Raw genomic sequence first — 17,940 nt, 5'->3', positions numbered from 1 at the left:
TTATTTTATTATATATTTTTATCTTCACCCAAGTAAAATTTTTGCATTTATCTTCAGATAGGGCAGAAGGAAAAGAGGGAGGAAGAAAGAAAGAAACATCGACGTGAGAGAGACACATTGACTGGTTGCCACCCACATGACCCCAACCAGGGCCAGGAACAAGCTGCATCCAAGGTAGGTGCCCTTGGTGGAAACCAAACCTGGGTCTCTCTGGTCTGCGGGCTGACGCTCTAACCACTGAGCAAAACTGACCAGGGGGCATACATCTTTTTAAGTTGGTGTATTCATATTCTTCAGAATATCTAGAGGAAGAACTGCTAGATCATATGGTAGTTCTATTCTTAATTTTTAGAGTAATCTCAATACTGTTTTCCATAGTGGCTACACCAATTTACAATCCCACCAACAGAGTCTGAGGGTTCCTTTTTCTCCACATTTTCTCCAAAATTTGTTATTTCTTGTTTTTTTTGATGCTAGGCATTCTAACAGGTGTGAGGTGATATCTAATTGTGGTTTTGATTTGTATTTCCCTGATGACTGGTGATGTTGAACATCTTTTCATGTGCCTATTGGCCATTGATGTTTCTTCCTTGGAAAGATGTCTATTTAGATCTGAGGATTTTTTCAGTGAAGTAGAAATCAAGGCCATAGGTTGAGAATGTTGATTGGGGCTGTAGGTTTAGAGGTTGAAAAAAGAGGAGAAGATGTGAAATAATCACCTAGGTTTATAAAAGAGTGAATAAATGAAGAAAGCGAAGTATGATTGTTGGGCGGCATGAAGAGCCTGTTTGAAGTTTGTGCTATGGATTTAAAGTGAGACGAGTTATCACAGATTGTATGTTTTTCTCCACTCACATTCAGCTGCACAGGGGCAGGCATAGTATAGGTGACAAATTGGATTTAATCAGTGTTGTGGTATTGCCACAGTAAATGTGGTGAAGTAAGAGAGGGGAAGGGAGACGAGGGGAAACAAAAGAATAAATTGATTATACATATTTGCCACAGAATAAGCTGGGTAAGAAGGGAAAAGGAGTTATCAGTGGGTGAGAGAATGAGAAGTTGGTAGGTACCAATGAACAGGAGGTCTTATCGGGGTCTCTGTATTGGTGGATTCTGGATACTAGATGCTATGAGCTGGAAAGGTGGATGGTGGTCAGGGAGTAAAATGCACAAAAATGAGTTCATGGAAGGGTCGCAGTTATTGGTAATGACAAGGCCATTGTGGATGTGGCCATGGAAGTGGCTGAGGAAAGGTGGAAGACAAGATCATATGAGGAAAGGAGCTCGAGAAACAGAGAGGCTAGCGTTTTGGATACATTCTTCTTTGACCAATATTAGCTGTTTAGCTAGCTGAGGACTCCTGGGACTTTGTGCTGTAGTGCTCATTTCTAAATATTAGGATGACAGAATGATTTCAGATCAGGCCCTGCTTCTCGTTGGTCATGTTCTGGGATCAATACCAAAGAGACCATTGCATTGATCTTCTGATGCTTTACATTTGTAAAATATCTATTCTCTAAGTTATCTAAAACACAATGCCCTGGACTTTGGACACATTGCCCTTATATAGAACAATCCAGAGCTCAAACATGGAGAGGTTATTTCTTCTCTGTTTATATTGGCAATTAGGACGCCATGTGATTTCAGTGCATACAAAGACACCAATAACCCCATAAATAATATCAGCAGTGGGAACTCTCCTGGAAGGTGAACATTTTTAAGATCTTGTAATACATTATTCAGGTAACAAAGTTTTCTCTGCCTCTATTAGGATGATCTCAGGTGGGTAAGCTTCTCTCAGGGTTCTAACATAGCCAGAATCAACAGCAGGACATATTCTAGGATAAAACAAACTAAAAACCTAGGGTCTGTCTGGCCAGTGTGGCTCAGTGGTTGAGCGTCAACCCATGCACCAAGAGGTCACTGGTTCTATTCCCGGTCAGAACTCATGCCCTGGTTGTGGGCCAGATCCCCAGTGGGGAGCATGCAGGAGGCAGCCAATCAATGTTCTCTCTCATCGATGTTTTTATCTCTCTCTTCCTCTCCCTCTGAAATCAATATATATATATCAAAAAAAGAACCGAGGGCCCTCTACCAGGCTTCAGCAGTGTCAAAATGTTTCTTAAGTCCACTCCTGCAAGGGAGCATCAGAGAGAAGCAGTGGTAAGAACTGCAGTAAAGAAATACAAGCACACAGCTCTTCCAAAGCTGCCAACAGTTAGTGCCCTGGCAAACTCTTTGATCTTCTCATCTTTCCAAGTTGCTTTGAAATGAAGAGACCTGGAAATATCATAAAGAGGAGGACAACACAGAAAGTCTTTCTTTTTCCCTTAAAATAGGAGTCTAGATATTTTACTCCAAAATTATGCGTTATACTGAAGAAAATGAATGGCCACTTACTTTTTGTGGAGTTTGTTAAGAAGCGGGCCCCAGGATCATCCATCATATACCTACATTGTCCTGAGAAGCAGAAAAGGAAGATTACCTACAGCGACTACCATGAGAAAGCAGCAACACAACATCCAGAGTGTGGATGATAAGAGCCATTTACAGGCTGACAGCTTAAAGTCACAATAGCAGGAGGAAGAGCAAAGGAAGCAAGAGAGAGAGACCTTGCCCCAAGTGAAGACAGAGCCTGCAAGAAACTACCCAAAAGAAAAGAGCCCGTCAAGAACCAGTTTAGTTGGTGTGGACCCTGGAAAATTTACTCTTTGAATTGTGGTTCCTGGAAATGCACTATATACATAATAATCACCTCAAAGAATTGAGAGCGTCAAATCAGAGATTGTGTTTTCAATAAAGTCAACTGCTTCTGAAAAAACAAAAAGAAGAACCAGTTCACACAATAAGACATAAAGACATTACAGAGAGATGCTATAAATTTCTCGCAAGACCTACTGGAAGATGCCAGATGAGTGGACATCGTAGCAGCTAGACTGACACTGGCCTGGCCTGACCCCAGCTCCTCATCCACTCTCTGTGCAAGGTTCTGTTAGAACAACTAAATTCACCTTTGTATAACATGTCAAGAGTAAGGTATATTAATTGAAATGTTTAACTGTTTGAATTTATTAGTCATACATCTTCCCAGAGAAAAGGTATGATTGCCAATATAGCTGGTGGAAACCCATACAGCTAGAGCCATCACAGGGAACCAGAGTGCATACCACCAGAAGCACATGAATGCAGAGAATTCTTGCTCCAGCAGGGCTGATTGGTGGAGTTCAGGTTGTTGCCAATTTTACCTTAATCCTTCCCTTCCTCCAAATCATGGGTCAGCAAACTATGGTGGCATGTGGGTCAAATTCAGCCAGCTGCCTGATTTTGTAAATAAAGCTCTACTGAAACATAGTTATGTCCGTTCGTCTATATGTTGTCTGTTGCTGTTTTCTCATCATAATGGCAAAGTTGAGAAGTTGCAATCATCAATACACTTTCTTCACCACTTGCATCTTTTTCTCTTTGTTTTCCCTCTTTCCTTTTAAGGGCTATTATCCAACCATAATCTTAACTCCAGAAAGAGTCTAGATCCTCATCTAATCAGGCTGTCTAAAACCCAGCTGCCACTTGTGGTTCATTTTAGTTTTGTTTTGGAGTTTGGAGAATTTATATTGTTGTTATTTTCACCTCATTAGATTTGTTAAATTAAAAACATTACTTTTGGTAACCGGTCAAAAATACGGAAAAAAACATTTTTAAAGAAAGAGTTAAGAGTCTCCCCTTTCCTTCCATTCTACTACTTGAAATAATCAGTATTAATATTTCAGTCCTTCCACACTTTTCTCCAGGGGTTGCTATTTTAAAATCTCTATTATTCTAATAAGGTTGAAAGGATAAAATACTTAATACTTAATATACAGAGCACGTTCATTCACTCAAGAAATCTTTTTGAATACCTTTATGTTTCAAGCACTGAAAAATAGTGCTGAAAATAAATGTAAAATTCTCTAGGGAGGTTACCTGAATATCAAACAATATCAGTTGTTTCTTTTTATAGAGTAGTTAAACAGCCCCACCATGCCTAATAAAATGATGACAGTTTGATTGCACACATTAGCTAGTCAAGCCAAGAATGGGTGGGTGACATTAGGCACAAGAAAGACTAATAAATAAAGTCATTCTCCAGATCTAAAAAGAAAATCAACTCAAGATCCAGGGTAAAAAACAATCAGTATCTTCTTATACTCTTTGCTAGTCATTAGCTATATTTAGCAACAAGTCTGGTTCTCTGCCTTCCAGGATCTTGGTAGGAGTGCACTTTTTCACATCCTTGAAGCTAGGTAGCACTGTGGCAATTTCACTGGAGCTAGGAAATTGGAAAGAGGGAGATCACTTAGCAGGCCTACACAGGAATCAAGGCATAAAGAAAACAGGGCCTTAACTAAAGGCAGAAATAGAAGTCTACAGAAGATCATGTGGCTACCAGAGATTTAAGATGATAGAACTCAGTGCTGAGAGAATGAGACATTGAGGGAGAGCAAATATCTAGTTTCTGGCCTGCATAATTGGATGGGAGTAAATAATTTCATTCAATGAGTGAACTAATAGGAACATAATTGAGCCAAAGAAGGACCTGGTAAAGTTTAATTTGAGATAAAAATGTGTCTGAGGTACCATGTGAAGATATTCAGAAGTTGGATATACAGGTCTGGAATGCTGGATAGAAGCCTACAGTAAAAAAAATAGAGATTTAGGGTTACTTAGAGAATAAAGAATAATTAAAGTTATAAGCTTAACAAAGTTCTTTTACAGAGAGACTCTAGAGCAGCAATGTACAATAAAAATTTCTGTGTTAGTAGAAATGCTCTGTATCTGCCCAGTCCAATACAGTAGCCATTAAACACATGTGGCTATTGAGGACTTAAAATGTGGCTGGTGCAACTAAGAAACAAAATTTTAAATTTTGTTTAATTTTTATTTATTCAAATTTAAATGGCTATATGTAGCCAATGGCTCATATAGGATAGCACAGGTCTCACGTGAAAAGAGAAATGAGCCAAGACTGTAGTCTCAAGTAACATTGTCAAGAATTCTCTGTATATGTATGCCCACATGTGTACCCATATATGCACTCTGTGTGTATCTGTATGTTAAAATGGAATAGTTTCAACTTCTGCTTCCAGCCAGGATAGAGTAACAGAGACCAAATTAACCCACTTGAAACAACTAAAAAAAGAAAAATACATAAAACAACATTTTTCAAGACATTAGACCCTGGGCAATGGAAGGACAGTGATTCCCTGAGAAATAAATGAGGTAAATTTTATGATTGCTCCAACTTATTGCTTTTAGCATGTCTCCAGGCTATGGTGCAAAAAGAGGGAAACAGGCAGAGCTGGGCTGATTTGCTTAGCTAATGAGACAGATTTGGGAGGCTGGAAAGCCAAGGCACCTAAAAATCAACATGGCAAAATACCAGAAAGGACAGCACTGCTCAGAGAGACAGACAGAGTAAGAGACACAGAGTAAGGGTACTCTGGAGGTCTGCAAAGTGTCCCCCTTGAGTTTCAAGTAAGCACACCCATGTGAAGAAACCACCTGAGGCTAGGATGAAAAACCTGGAAGAGAGGGAATAATCCTGGGGGCTCATACAGAGCCAGAAATAGTTCCTGTCCACACTAGTGAAAAAACAAACAAACAAACAAAAACCTCACAATTCCCACAGAATTGGATAGAATACTCAGAAAATATTGGCTTTGGGAGTGAAAAAAATTATTAGCTCTAGACCAATACTTCTCAATCATAGGCAATGTCTTGAAACATTTTTTATCATCGCCATAGGAAGAGTCTATCAGCATATAATGTGTAGAGAGTGGTAATTCTGCTAAACATCCTATAATATACAGGACAGTCCACAACAAAAATTACCTAGCCCAAAATGTCAATAGTGACAAGGATGAGAAATCCTGCCCTAGACTAAATACTGCTCTTGTCTCCCCTAACAAAGTTTAAAGAAAAGACCTGAAAGGATCACGCTATTTCTAAATAACTTAGCTACATTCCACAACAAAACTCAAGAATGTTTATAGAAATACAGAAATATCCAGCACCCAACAACTTAAAATTCATAATGTGACATCCAATCAAAGACTATCAGGAATGCAAGCAACCAGGGAAATGGAATTCATAACAAAAAGAAAAATCAGTCAATGGAAACCAATGGAGAAATTACACAGATAATAACATTAGTAGACAAGGTTATTAAAATTTATTACAACTGTATTCCATATGTTCATGAAGCTAGAAGAAAGATTGAATGTGTTAAATGAAGATGTGGAAAACAAAAAAAGATTCAGATAGAATTTCTAGATATGAAAACTATAACATCTAAGCTGAAAAATACACTGTGTAATATTAACATCAGATTAGCTATTGTAAAACAAAAGATTAGTGAACTTGAAGATATAGTAATAGAGTATACACAATGAAATATAGAAAAAGATAAAACAAAAAAATTAACAGAGCATCAGTAATCTGTGGAACTTAAGTGGGCCAACATACGTGTAATTGGGATCCCTGAAGAATAAAAGAGAGAGGGTGGATGGAAATAAAAATGTTTGAAGAAATAAAGGCCAAAATTTTTTCATGTTTGATGAAAACCCACCGATCCAAGAACTTTGATAAATATCAGTATGAAGGAAATGCAATTATTTCTGTCTGTGTTTTGATAGAAGCTTCAAGACTGTGGATGCCAGCCTCAGCTGTCAACCTATCTGTCATGAGTTGAATGATGTCCCCCCAACATAAAGATATGTTGAGGTTCTAACACTCAATACCTGAGAATATGACTTTATTTGGAAATAGGGTCTTTCAGATTTAATAAAGTTAAGATGAAGTCATACTCAGTTAGGTTGGGCCTTAATCCAATATGACTGGTGTTCTTATAAGAAGATAAAACAGAAACACAGAGAGACCCACAGGAAGAATGCAGGGTGATGACAGGAGATTGGAGTGAACCATCTACAAGCCAAGAAACTCCAAGGATTGCTGGCAATGCCAGAGACTGGAGAAAGTCATGGAATAAAATTTCCTTTAGAGCCTTCAGAGAGAACATGGACCTGCTAATACTTGATTTTGGACTTCTGGCCTCCATAATTGTGAGAGAATAAGTCTTTACTGTTTTAAGCCACCCAGTTTATGGTCATTTGTTACGGAAGCCCTAGGAAGCCAATATACCTCTATGAGGAACCTGTACAGAATCAGCCAAAACTGTTTTTGTCACCGTCAGCCCAATACTCTTCCCCTGACTTGAGGGTATAAAAATGTTGAAATTAAAAATTGCAGGATTTTGCCATTGTGCTCAGAATCTCATCCCCAGCTCTCCTCACTCAATGTCTGATAAATGAATTGATACAGAAAAACAGGACACTGTTTTTATGCCCTAGGTGACATGTAATCTCTCACCTGTGCCCTGTACAGTCAGCCCCAAACCCACGGAAATAGATTACTAGGGCACTGGATCAAAATGACAGGGAGTTAAAATTTCTAGGAAGGTTTCTACTGATTCAAGTCTCCTGAAAACATTACCCTCAAGTACAAGAAAAGGACTTGGCTGATGAAATTACCAGAAGGAGTGTCAGTTACTTAAGGAAAACTAAATCGTTTGTCAGGCAGCGCTGCTGTAGTCTAATGCAACATTCAGAGAGGATCATGGGAGAGTGAACCCATTTGGCCTCTGGCTGTCGCAGACACATCCCATTTCACACCAGACTGTGGTGGAGTGTTCTATAGCACAAGGACCCTTTAATTCTCCAGTCACAGACTCTGAGCACCGAGGAGACAAAGACCCTGAAAAGAGAGCCCATGCAAGAGCACATATAGAAAGGTGGAGAAAAGGAGGTCTACAGGTCCCTGACAGCAACTTGACTGCCTTAACTGGCTGCCCTTGCTCATGGACCTTCTATTTCACATGGACATGCTTAGTGAAGCATCACCTCTCTCAGTTCCTCTGTGTGTGTGGTGTGAGTGGTATGTGAGTGTGGTGTAGGTGTGGCAGTGTGGTATGGTATGTGTATGGTATGTGTGTATTGGGGAAGGTTGGGGGTGGGAGAGACGGGTGACAGAATCCCTGGTTACAGGATTAGGTGAGCAAAATAAGCTCGGGTAGGCAGCTGCAGCACAAGCAGTAACTTGGAGCTGATCCACTGTCTGGACTATTTTTAGCAATGACACGCCATGACTTTGCACTCTTCCCTGATATAATTGACGGCAGCAGGATCCCATAGGGAACAGCAACTGTAGCTAAGGACTCTTTGCTTTCCAGATCACACCATCCCATAATCCTTTTGAACAAATCATGAAGTATTTCTAGCCCTCTGAGACATTTCAAACATTATATAATATTTTCCAAAATTTAAGGGGCAAAAGAAAAAGGTGATTCAATATATCGACACTAGCAGTATATGGGAACTTTTTTTTTGTTTTTTATCCTCACCCAAGGACATTTTTCCATTTTTTGTTCAGGTAGAGTGGGAGGGAGAGAGAGGAACAGAGAGAGAGAAACATCGATGTGAAAGGGACACATCGAGTGGCTGCCACCCGCACGACCGACCAGGGCCGGGGACAAACTGCAACCGAGGTACATGCCCTTAGCGGGAACCGAACCCAGGTCTCTCAGGACCGCAGGCCGACGCTCTAACCGCTGAGCCAAACCGGCCAGGGCTATGGGAACTTTTTATCAGTACCTCCAGTCACCTTAAAATCTGGGAACTAAGTAAACAAATGATAACCTAGTGCAAAATCATGATTAGCGTTTGAATAAAGAAAGGAAAGTGGTGCTGTAGGTTGGTATGACTTTAATAGCCTCTAGGCCCATTGTAAAACTATAAGGTAGGTAGCTATTAAATAATATGTGGATGCTATATCACAGATATTACAAGAATTCATATCAAGATTATTAAGAGATGTTAGTTGCCCTAGCAACTCCTCTTCAGAAATGTAAAAAAAAAAAAGAAAGAAAATGCTATTATAAAGTTATGAAACTCTAGAAATGCCAAATCCAATGATAAAGCAAGTCTGTACTTTAATTGCATGAACAATCAGGAAATGCCTATGAGAATCACAGAATAATCATGAAACCTTGAGAGAGACCTGAGCTCAAAACTTTCCTTGTATGGGCAAGGAAATGAATTTTCTGAGAGGAAATGAATTGCCCAAAGTCATACCTCTTATAAGTAGCATGTCTTTGATCAATCCAAATCTTCTGATTACTTGACCAACATTCTTTATACTTCCTGGATTATCTTGGTATTCTCCATGCCTGTCCTTATGATAGGTGCTACCGAAACCACAAAAATAAAAAGCCAATGATAGCCAAACCAAGAATTTACTAGAATTCTCTTGCTGGCATGAACATCTTAAGATAGTGAAGAACTCTGAACTATGACCACCTTATTCCCCATGAGGAGCTGAAGTCAAACCACCAGAATCTGCGGTCTTTAGAAACTGCTTTCCCCAGGGAACTGGATGGTGACCACCTTCTGTTCTTGAGTCCTCCTTGCTGAAACTCTATGACTCCAGGCCTAACTACAGTGGAACCTTGGTTCTCAAACCTAATTTGTTCCAGAAGGCTGTGCGAGAAGCGATTTGTTTGAAAAACTGAGTCATTTTTTTTTTTTTTGCTATTAGAAATAATGTAAATTGAATTAATCTGTTCCAGACCGCCAAATGGTTCCCTGTTTTAACCTTGCTTATATACAGTACATGTCTAATGTACTATTAAATCTATAAGCAGACACTTCTTTTCTTAAATTTATTGAATCACCCCCTACTCGCCTTAAACAAATCCCTTTCAGCGCTCAGTCAAGGGTGTCTTTCAGGAGGTCAGCATGCTGCATCTTCACCTTTTCTCATATCACTGCTTCCGAAATGCTATCACTGGCTAACTGCTTTTTATTTATCCAAATCAACAATTTTTCTACTTCTTCAATTGCTTGAAATAATTGTTTCATGAGCACTTTTACACCCTTAGCAACATCAGCATTCTTGATGACCTTTTCATTTTTAAAAATTGTGCTAATTGTTCATTTCACCAGCAAAAAAAAAAAAAAAGCCACAATTTCTGACATTTTACAGTACAATTTCCTGACATGTTAACAATTCAAGGTTTATAATTAACTGACTTGCATTCTCTCCTTTGTTTGTGGCCTGCGAGGTACTTTTGGTTATGCTGATGCATCAGCATGAAAAGCTTATCATGTCAAGAACCAAAGTTTTGTTCCACAACCCAGACAGTTTTCTGTGAACAACTTGATTGAGAACCAAATTATTCGAGATGGGAGATGTTCGAGAAGTGAGATTTGACTGTATCCAAAAGAATTACTGTCAGGATCTCAAAAAGATACTTGCACACCTATATTTATAGTCTCATTATTCACAATAGCCAAGAGATAGAAGCAGTGCAAGTGTCTATTTACAAATGAATGGATAAACAAAATGTGGTAAATGCATACAATTATTCAGCCTTAAAAAGGAAAGAAATACTATCATATTCTACATGGCCAAATCTTGAAAGCATTAAGTAAAATCTCCCAGTCACAAAAAAAAAAAAAAAAAAAAAATACTGTATGATTCCATTTATATAAGGTATCTAAGGTAGTCAAACTCGTAGAAGTAGGTTGCTAGGGTTTGGGGGGGAGGAAAAATGAGGAGTTGTTGTTTAATGGCTATATAGTTTTAATTTTGCAAGATGAAAAAGTTCTGGAGATCTGTTGTACAACAATGTAAATATACTTAACCTTATTGAACTGTGCACTGAAAAATGGGTTAGATGGTAAATTTTATGTTACATGTTTTTTATCACTCTTTTTAAAAAAGAGGCTAATGTAAATTTCTCAGGTATAAGAAGCTCTCCTTATTCCCACCTCTTATCACCAAACAAATTAAGTTGACTCATAAATTGAGAAGAGTATTGGCCTCAAAAAACAAGTCCCTAATCTGACCTCATATTACTAGGACATGAGTGTTGGGAAAGTCCTGTGGTTCCTCTGGACCGCAGGCCAACGCTCTAACCGCTGAGCCAAACCGGCCAGGGCAGTCCTGTGGTTCCTGATGAGACTGGAAAATCTTCAAGGTTAGGTCAGGAAGGGCAGTGAGTGCCTTAGATGGGTGAGAAAGAATAATGCTGGCGATAGAGACCAATTAGATCAGCACAGGTCAGGTCAGGTCAGGAAAGAAGTGCATATCCATGCCAGCAACAGCGATTCTGCACACTGCCCAAGAGGAAAAATTTTCCTAAGCAATGTCCATAGACTGAAAGGAACATGGATAATTGCTGCCATGGGACTGTTGGATCCCATAATTTGCCTGTTAGAAGAGACACAATTTTTGCTGGTTTTCTTTGCTTTTATAACCAACCCTTCCTTCTGAAACACCATGACTTGCAAGTGGTAAATTAGTGCCAGCTTTGGGCAATAGCCAATGAAGGGGAAAGAACATTGTCTCCAGAGTCTGAATCCAGCTGTACCACCTCCCAGCCAAGTAATTCAAGCAAGTGACTTAAACTTTCTGATACTTAGTATACACATCAGAAAAATGGGAATAGTAATGTCAACTCAAAGAGCCATGGCAAAGATGACAAAAGATAATACATATAAAACTTCTGGCACAGTAACTGCACACTTTGGAAAATGATGATCTGGATGAGTTAAATCTACAAACTTTAAGGAACCCTGTGCCACATGATCACATTCCAATATCATCATTCCAGTACTTGTGTGAAAATATGCCTGTTTAGATCAGCACCATCCTGAACTCTCCCTTTACCCTATGGAAACTCTCTGCCATTCCCACCACATTAGTCAATCACCGATTTTCCCAAAAGAGAGAAGACAGGGCAGAGGCAATTAGAAGAACACAGTCCCCAGGACCAATCCGCAGCACCAGTCATTGCATTCATATTTTCATAGGAGACATTTGCATAATATGCAGTTTGGAGTCTTATTATACTCTGCTCAAAAACTTTCTGTGGTTTCTGATATACATACTCAAGTATTTAGAGGGGACAATAAGGTGGGTGGATGAAATGATAGAAGAATAGATGTGTTCAGATATGAAACTATATAAGCCAGTTTCTGGTTATAAAATCATTTTACTTTTTCTCTGTGGTTGAAAGTTTTCACAATAAAATGTTGAAGGGGGAAAATCATCCATGCTTCCCTAATAGTACTGTGTAAGCACAGAAATGCTCAGTACATGTTTGTTGGATAAAATTACAAATGGGTGATAAATACTTATCAGGTGACAATTTCCACTGATGGAAATAGCATAATAGTATTTAAACAATGGGTGTATAACACAAGACTTGAGAAAAAATAGTAACTTCTGGTTCATTTTCCAAATCTCATCAATATTCATTGTAGTGGATTTTATTTGGCGTATGTTCTCTGGAAAACCACTATGTAGATGTGAAAATCCACATGGGTGTTACTACAGAGCTATCATGTGCTTATGCCAACTATAATCTCAAATCCACTCTCTTATCACTAGTGGACTAACCAGGATACAGGGATGTACTCAATATAAATTCTAGTCTCAATTCTGTTACCAATTTTCTGTAAAACATTTATCAGGTGTTTTGCATGTTTTGTCTCAATACAACCACCTAGCAAACAGTTCTTATTATTCTATTTTACATTAGAATTAATTGAGTCACAGAGTCATTAGAGTATGTGCCCAGGGATAACTAGTAGATGAATTGGGATTCAAACCCAGACCTGAATCCAGGAATTATTTTACCACTAGGAGAATTAGGAGAGGAAGAGAGAGAGATGTCAGGAATCATACAGGTTCATTCTGCCAACTCTCTTGGCCTGCTGGGGTCATCACAATGCAATGAACTACAAACAGACATTGCGTGGAGTGAGTGGGAGCATCGCAAGGGAGCAAATGCTCCAGATCTCTGGATTCAGCCCAATTTATTTGCAAAGTGGTTCCCTAGGTTACATGGTGTTTTAGGTAATTAAGTTCTTGAGATCTTGTCTCCGCTGACCTTACAGCCAAGACCAGCATACTTCCTGTTTCAGCTGTCTCTTGCTGTTTTTAGCAGAGATACATAACAAATACATTCTCGCTTAGGCGATAAGCCCATTGGGTGCTTTCAGGGTGGCTTTCCAAACCCAACATGCATACCTTATTAATTCACATGTATACTTTGATCCTTGGGTGGCCAAGCTTGGAGAATGCATACCTCAGGTTACATTTTGTTCATCCACCAAACCCCCAACCCTACACATTCTTCTTGAAAAAGCTCACAATTCATTGCCCATCCCACTCCATCAAACCATTGGTAGCTCAAAAGGTCACATTATGTCCATTTTAACTGTTCTTTTTCCAGCTTCTGACACACCATCACATTCACTGATAGAACTCTTCGGTGCTTCCCCTGCAGAGGTCACTTGAGTCCATGTTAGCACTAATAATGGGATTCAGCATCCTCTGCAGTCACATGCCTGGCTTCCTGAAAATGAGTAGGTAGGTCATCTTAGCTGCCTTTGTCACAGTGTGTCAAGGGGAAACCAGAAGGCCACTGAAGTCAGCTCCTGCCAATTGTTCCTAAACCAGAGTTATGATGTTCACCTTACCTAAGAATGGAAATCCCAGGTTCGTGCTGGTTTGTGCTACCAAAATTCATACTGGTCAGATTTGCTCCAGTGAGAGAGAAGTCAGCCAAGCTGACCAGGACAGCCAGACTCTGAGTCATCTGAGAGACCTATGATCTGCTAGAGCTGGACAACATATGGGAGTCTCTAACCAAAGTTTTTCACCTAGAGGACACCTAGCTCCCTCCGCATCCATTTACACTTTAGGTTTCCTGGAGGATTTCTTTTGAAATCTGCCACTGAAAAAGAAAAAGTCTTGAAAAGCAATCTGTTGATTCTAAATCTTTTATCTTACTCATGGGAAACTGGGTCTCCCACACATGTAGGGGCTTATTCAAGGCTGTCCTAATAGTCAGGATGGACAAAATTATGCCACTGTAACAAGGACCCTCAAAACCCTAGTGTCCAACACATCTCTTCTTAATCCCTCCTCAGGGACCCAGACTAACAGAGGATCCATCTCCACACATGCTTACATGATTACCATGGCAAGCAAATGGACAGTTTGCATCAGGGAGTAACGAGTTGATGCTTCTACCCACAAGTGACATGTCTCTTTTACTCACATTACAGAAATTACATGGCCACACCTGACTTCAAGGGGCTCAAGAAGTACAGTCTTGGTACCTAGCCAAAAGGAAGAGGAAAGCAGTGTCCGTGAACGGTCCTAAAGACAACCAGGGTCACATAGTTAAGTGCAGAGCCAAGAACTCTGGGCTCCAACACCCTGTTTATGTGTTTTTCTATTTCCCTGTACAATTCTGCCCCATTTTGCTCACTCCCTTTATTTCTCCCCTGACTCTTTAAACTCCATCTGGATACCCTGGTGACTCATCAAAGGAAGCCCCAAACCTTCCCTTCTTTAAGTCTAGGGAATATTTATGAGGTAAACATAGCTGTTCACTAAATGCAGGTATGCACACAGTTTTTAAGAGACCTCTCCATTAATGATGGATCCTATGGTCTTAAAAATGGGTGCTAGATGCCCTGGCCAGTTTGGCTCAGCGGTTAGAGCGTCGGCCTGCGGTCCAGAGAAAACTGGGTTCGGTTCCCGCTAAAGGCACATACTTCGGTTGCAGTTTGTCCCCAGCCCTGGTTGGTCTAGCGGGTGGCAGCCACTCGATGTGTCCCTTCACGTCGATGTTTCTCTCTCTCTCTCCCTTCCTCTCTCTCCCTCCTACTCTATCTGTACAAAAAATGGAAAAATATCCTCGGGTGAGGATAAAAAAAAAAAAAAAAGGGTGCTAGAGTCCTGGCCAGTTTGGTTCAGCAGTTAGAGCGTTGGCCTATGATCCAGGGAGACTTGGGTTCGGTTCCCACTAAGGGCATGTACCTTGGTTGCAGTTTGTCCCCGGCCCTGGTTGGTCGTGCGGGTGGCAGCCACTTGATGTGTCCCTTTCACGTCGACGTTTCTCTCGCTCTCTCTCTCTCTCTCTCTCTCCCTCTTTCTCCCTCCCACTCTATCTGAACAAAAAATGGAAAAAAATGTCCTCGGGTGAGGATAAAAAAAAAAAATGGGTGCTAGATAATGTAAGATCCTTCCCTCCTGGGCTCAGTGCAATACAAGACAGGGAGAGTTTAAATTATGAAGGCATAGTCTCAAGCTCAAGAGGGTACAGTAGAAACTGAGTCATGGAAAGCATTCTGACTCTATGAAATAATGTTTGCCAGTTTGGACATTATTTTTGTTTTGTTTTGTTTTACAATCAGCATTTATTTCCATTCTCTCCTGCACTCTCCCCTGCATCACAGGGGCTGGATACCTAGAACTCCAATTTGAAGATTCCCTTGTCTATAGAAGGATGGAGGCGATTTATGTTCTGCCAGCAAGATGCATTCATATGCGATTTGAAAGAAATAAAGGAGACAGAGGTCATTTTCTTCCTCCTCCAGCAGTGGCACAAATAAGGTTTTCAGTAGCCTCTTCGTCCCCTGCCCCAGTCACTCATCTCAGGAGGCGAAGAAGCTGTGAAGTCAGCAGCTGTTTCCTGCAGATTCCCGACTCTCAGGTCAGGTCAACACTGACTCTGGATCACAGGAGAAGGCAAAATTGAAAACTGATGGCCGATCCCTTGATTTTCTTTTTCTTTTTAAAAAAAATCCTCAACCCAGGATACTTTTCCATTTATCTTCAAATAGAGTGGGAAGGAAGGAGGGAGAGAGAAACATCGATGTGAGAAGACACACTGACTGGTTGCCTCCCGAATGACTCTGTCCAGTGCCAGGGACCAAACTGCAACTGAGGTATGTGCCCTTGAACACAATCTAACTTGACAATTTGGTCCAAGGGCCGACGTTCTAACCACTGAGCCAAACTGGCCAGGGCTGATACCCTGATTTTCATTCCTCAGGCCTTTCAATGGTTTGTTAAGCACCCAAATACATGAATAAAATTTCCATTTTTCTGACCAAACCCCAACTGGAACAATTTACCTTTTAAAATCACTTACTTCTGAGTATAAAAGTAATACCTAAAGTGTAAGAAATACATTTAAAGCAACTAAAAACCACCACCCAGATATTACCCTGTACATAGATTGATATATTTTATTCTAATCTCTTTTTTGTACAACACTATTATAGTCCTAACTCATGGAGATTTCAATATACACATAGATGAAAACTTCCCCAAAGCATTTCTGTCAGTCCTGGGGAAAAACCTCAGGTTTCCAGAGTTTATCATTGAACTCTATGTAATAGGTCTTGACTTTACAAACTTCAGCACCATATCATGAGTATTTAAATTAGTTAGCCTCATTAAGAGTGAAACTAGCAGTCATAACAGATATTGCCAGTGCTACATTTTCTCTGTGTTCAGGAGTAGTCAGGAAAAGGAGATGAAGACCCATGGGGGAGTAGAGTTGAGGATTTAGTGAACGGAAACTCTGAGGGAATGGAGAGGTCCCTTGAGTGGTAGTAGGGGGGATGGGAAACAAGCTACTCTTTGTAGATTTGGATGCACATGAGAGGGGTGTGGATGGAGCCTTTTCTCAGCCTGGAAAGCCTAATCCAACCTTCTGATGGAACTGTGGGCATCTACAAAGCGTACCAGTGGGGAGGCCAGGTACCTAATTCTTATAAGAATCGTAGGAGAACTCATGGGGTTCAGCCACATAGGTCCCTAAGCTCAAATCTGTCCACTTCAGACATGCCTCCAAGTCTAGGTGCAGGATCCACAGCAGGCGTGGGTGGTGGTGATGGGGAGAGGTTCCATGAGGTGAGATTTGCCTGAGGAGGAACTCCAGGTTATATGAGTTAAGGAGGGAGGGCCAGTCTCCCAGAAAAGTGAAATGACAAGAGCACTGGACTCTTCTGGTCCTAGGGCTTTTAGACCTGGCTCTGCCACTTAGCAGCTGTGACAGTAAATAATTTACCTTTCTGAGCCTCACCTGTTTTCCTTTTCTGAAAAATGAGGCAATTGGATTCCATAAGTTGCAAGATATCTTCTTGGTCTAGGATTCAATTTCTATAGCAGGTCAGAATTTGAAGAAAAAGTTAAAAACCAACCAGTAATAAGAAGGATGACTTCTTCGGAAATGCCCCAGATGATCCTACTGAGTACTCACCTTTGCTTTCTTGGAAGTTAGTTTAATTATATATTATTTTCTGTCTAAGCCAAGCCCTTCAGCTCTTAACTTTGGGGAAATTGTTGAACAGATGTCTCCTCCTCAGTCCCCTCAAATTATGGCTTTGGATGAGTTGGGATTTTACAGTTAAAACTTACCAGTCATCCTTCACGCTATAGCCCATGTCAGAACTTTTCATCTAACCAGTTGCAGTCATTTCTTGGCTCTCCTGTAGACCAGGGCAGCCTATATTCTGTCAATAGGTCTAACCAAGACATAAAGTACAAAAGGAGCTTTTATATTGGTAATGGCAGATATGTGACCCTTGGGTCTCAGCTTCTCTATTCATGACAGACACACCTCAGAGTGTTCTAATCAATCATTCTCAATTAAAGTTGACTTACAGAGTGAAACTCATGTGTCATCCATATTTTTTATCTTAGGATTGCAATGACATTTCTGACAATTTTGTTTAACTCTATATTCTTGAAACATACTGGCTACTGACCACAGGAAACTTGATCCTCCATAATTCTCAATAAGATTTGCTGTTGTCTATGCATGAGAATGATGCCTAGCCAGTCTCCAATATGACTGTTAGACCCTACCCATGGGGAAACACAACACTCACACCAAGAAATATCTGTTCAAGTTCAGTCAGCACTATTGATGTATAGCAGCTGGTGAAGAAGATGCTGTCAGATAATTTCTATGGTGATTTAAGTAGAATACAATAATTCTTCTGTTATATAGACTGCCAATGTTTAGTATTCAGA

At 40.2% G+C, this 17,940-nt stretch overlaps 1 pseudogene; it reads right to left on the bottom strand.

Moving 5' to 3' along the window:
* The window catches only part of LOC118622588, a 28,146-nt pseudogene extending 10,798 nt beyond the window's left edge, over positions 1-17,348 (bottom strand).
* Between the last annotated feature and the right edge of the window lie 592 nt (positions 17,349-17,940).

Source organism: Molossus molossus, unplaced genomic scaffold (assembly GCF_014108415.1).
Source record: "Molossus molossus isolate mMolMol1 unplaced genomic scaffold, mMolMol1.p scaffold_m16_p_1, whole genome shotgun sequence".
NCBI classification, from domain to species: Eukaryota; Metazoa; Chordata; class Mammalia; order Chiroptera; family Molossidae; genus Molossus; species Molossus molossus.
Note: the sequence above shows the minus strand (reverse complement) of the source record. Positions and strands in the feature narration are given on the sequence as shown.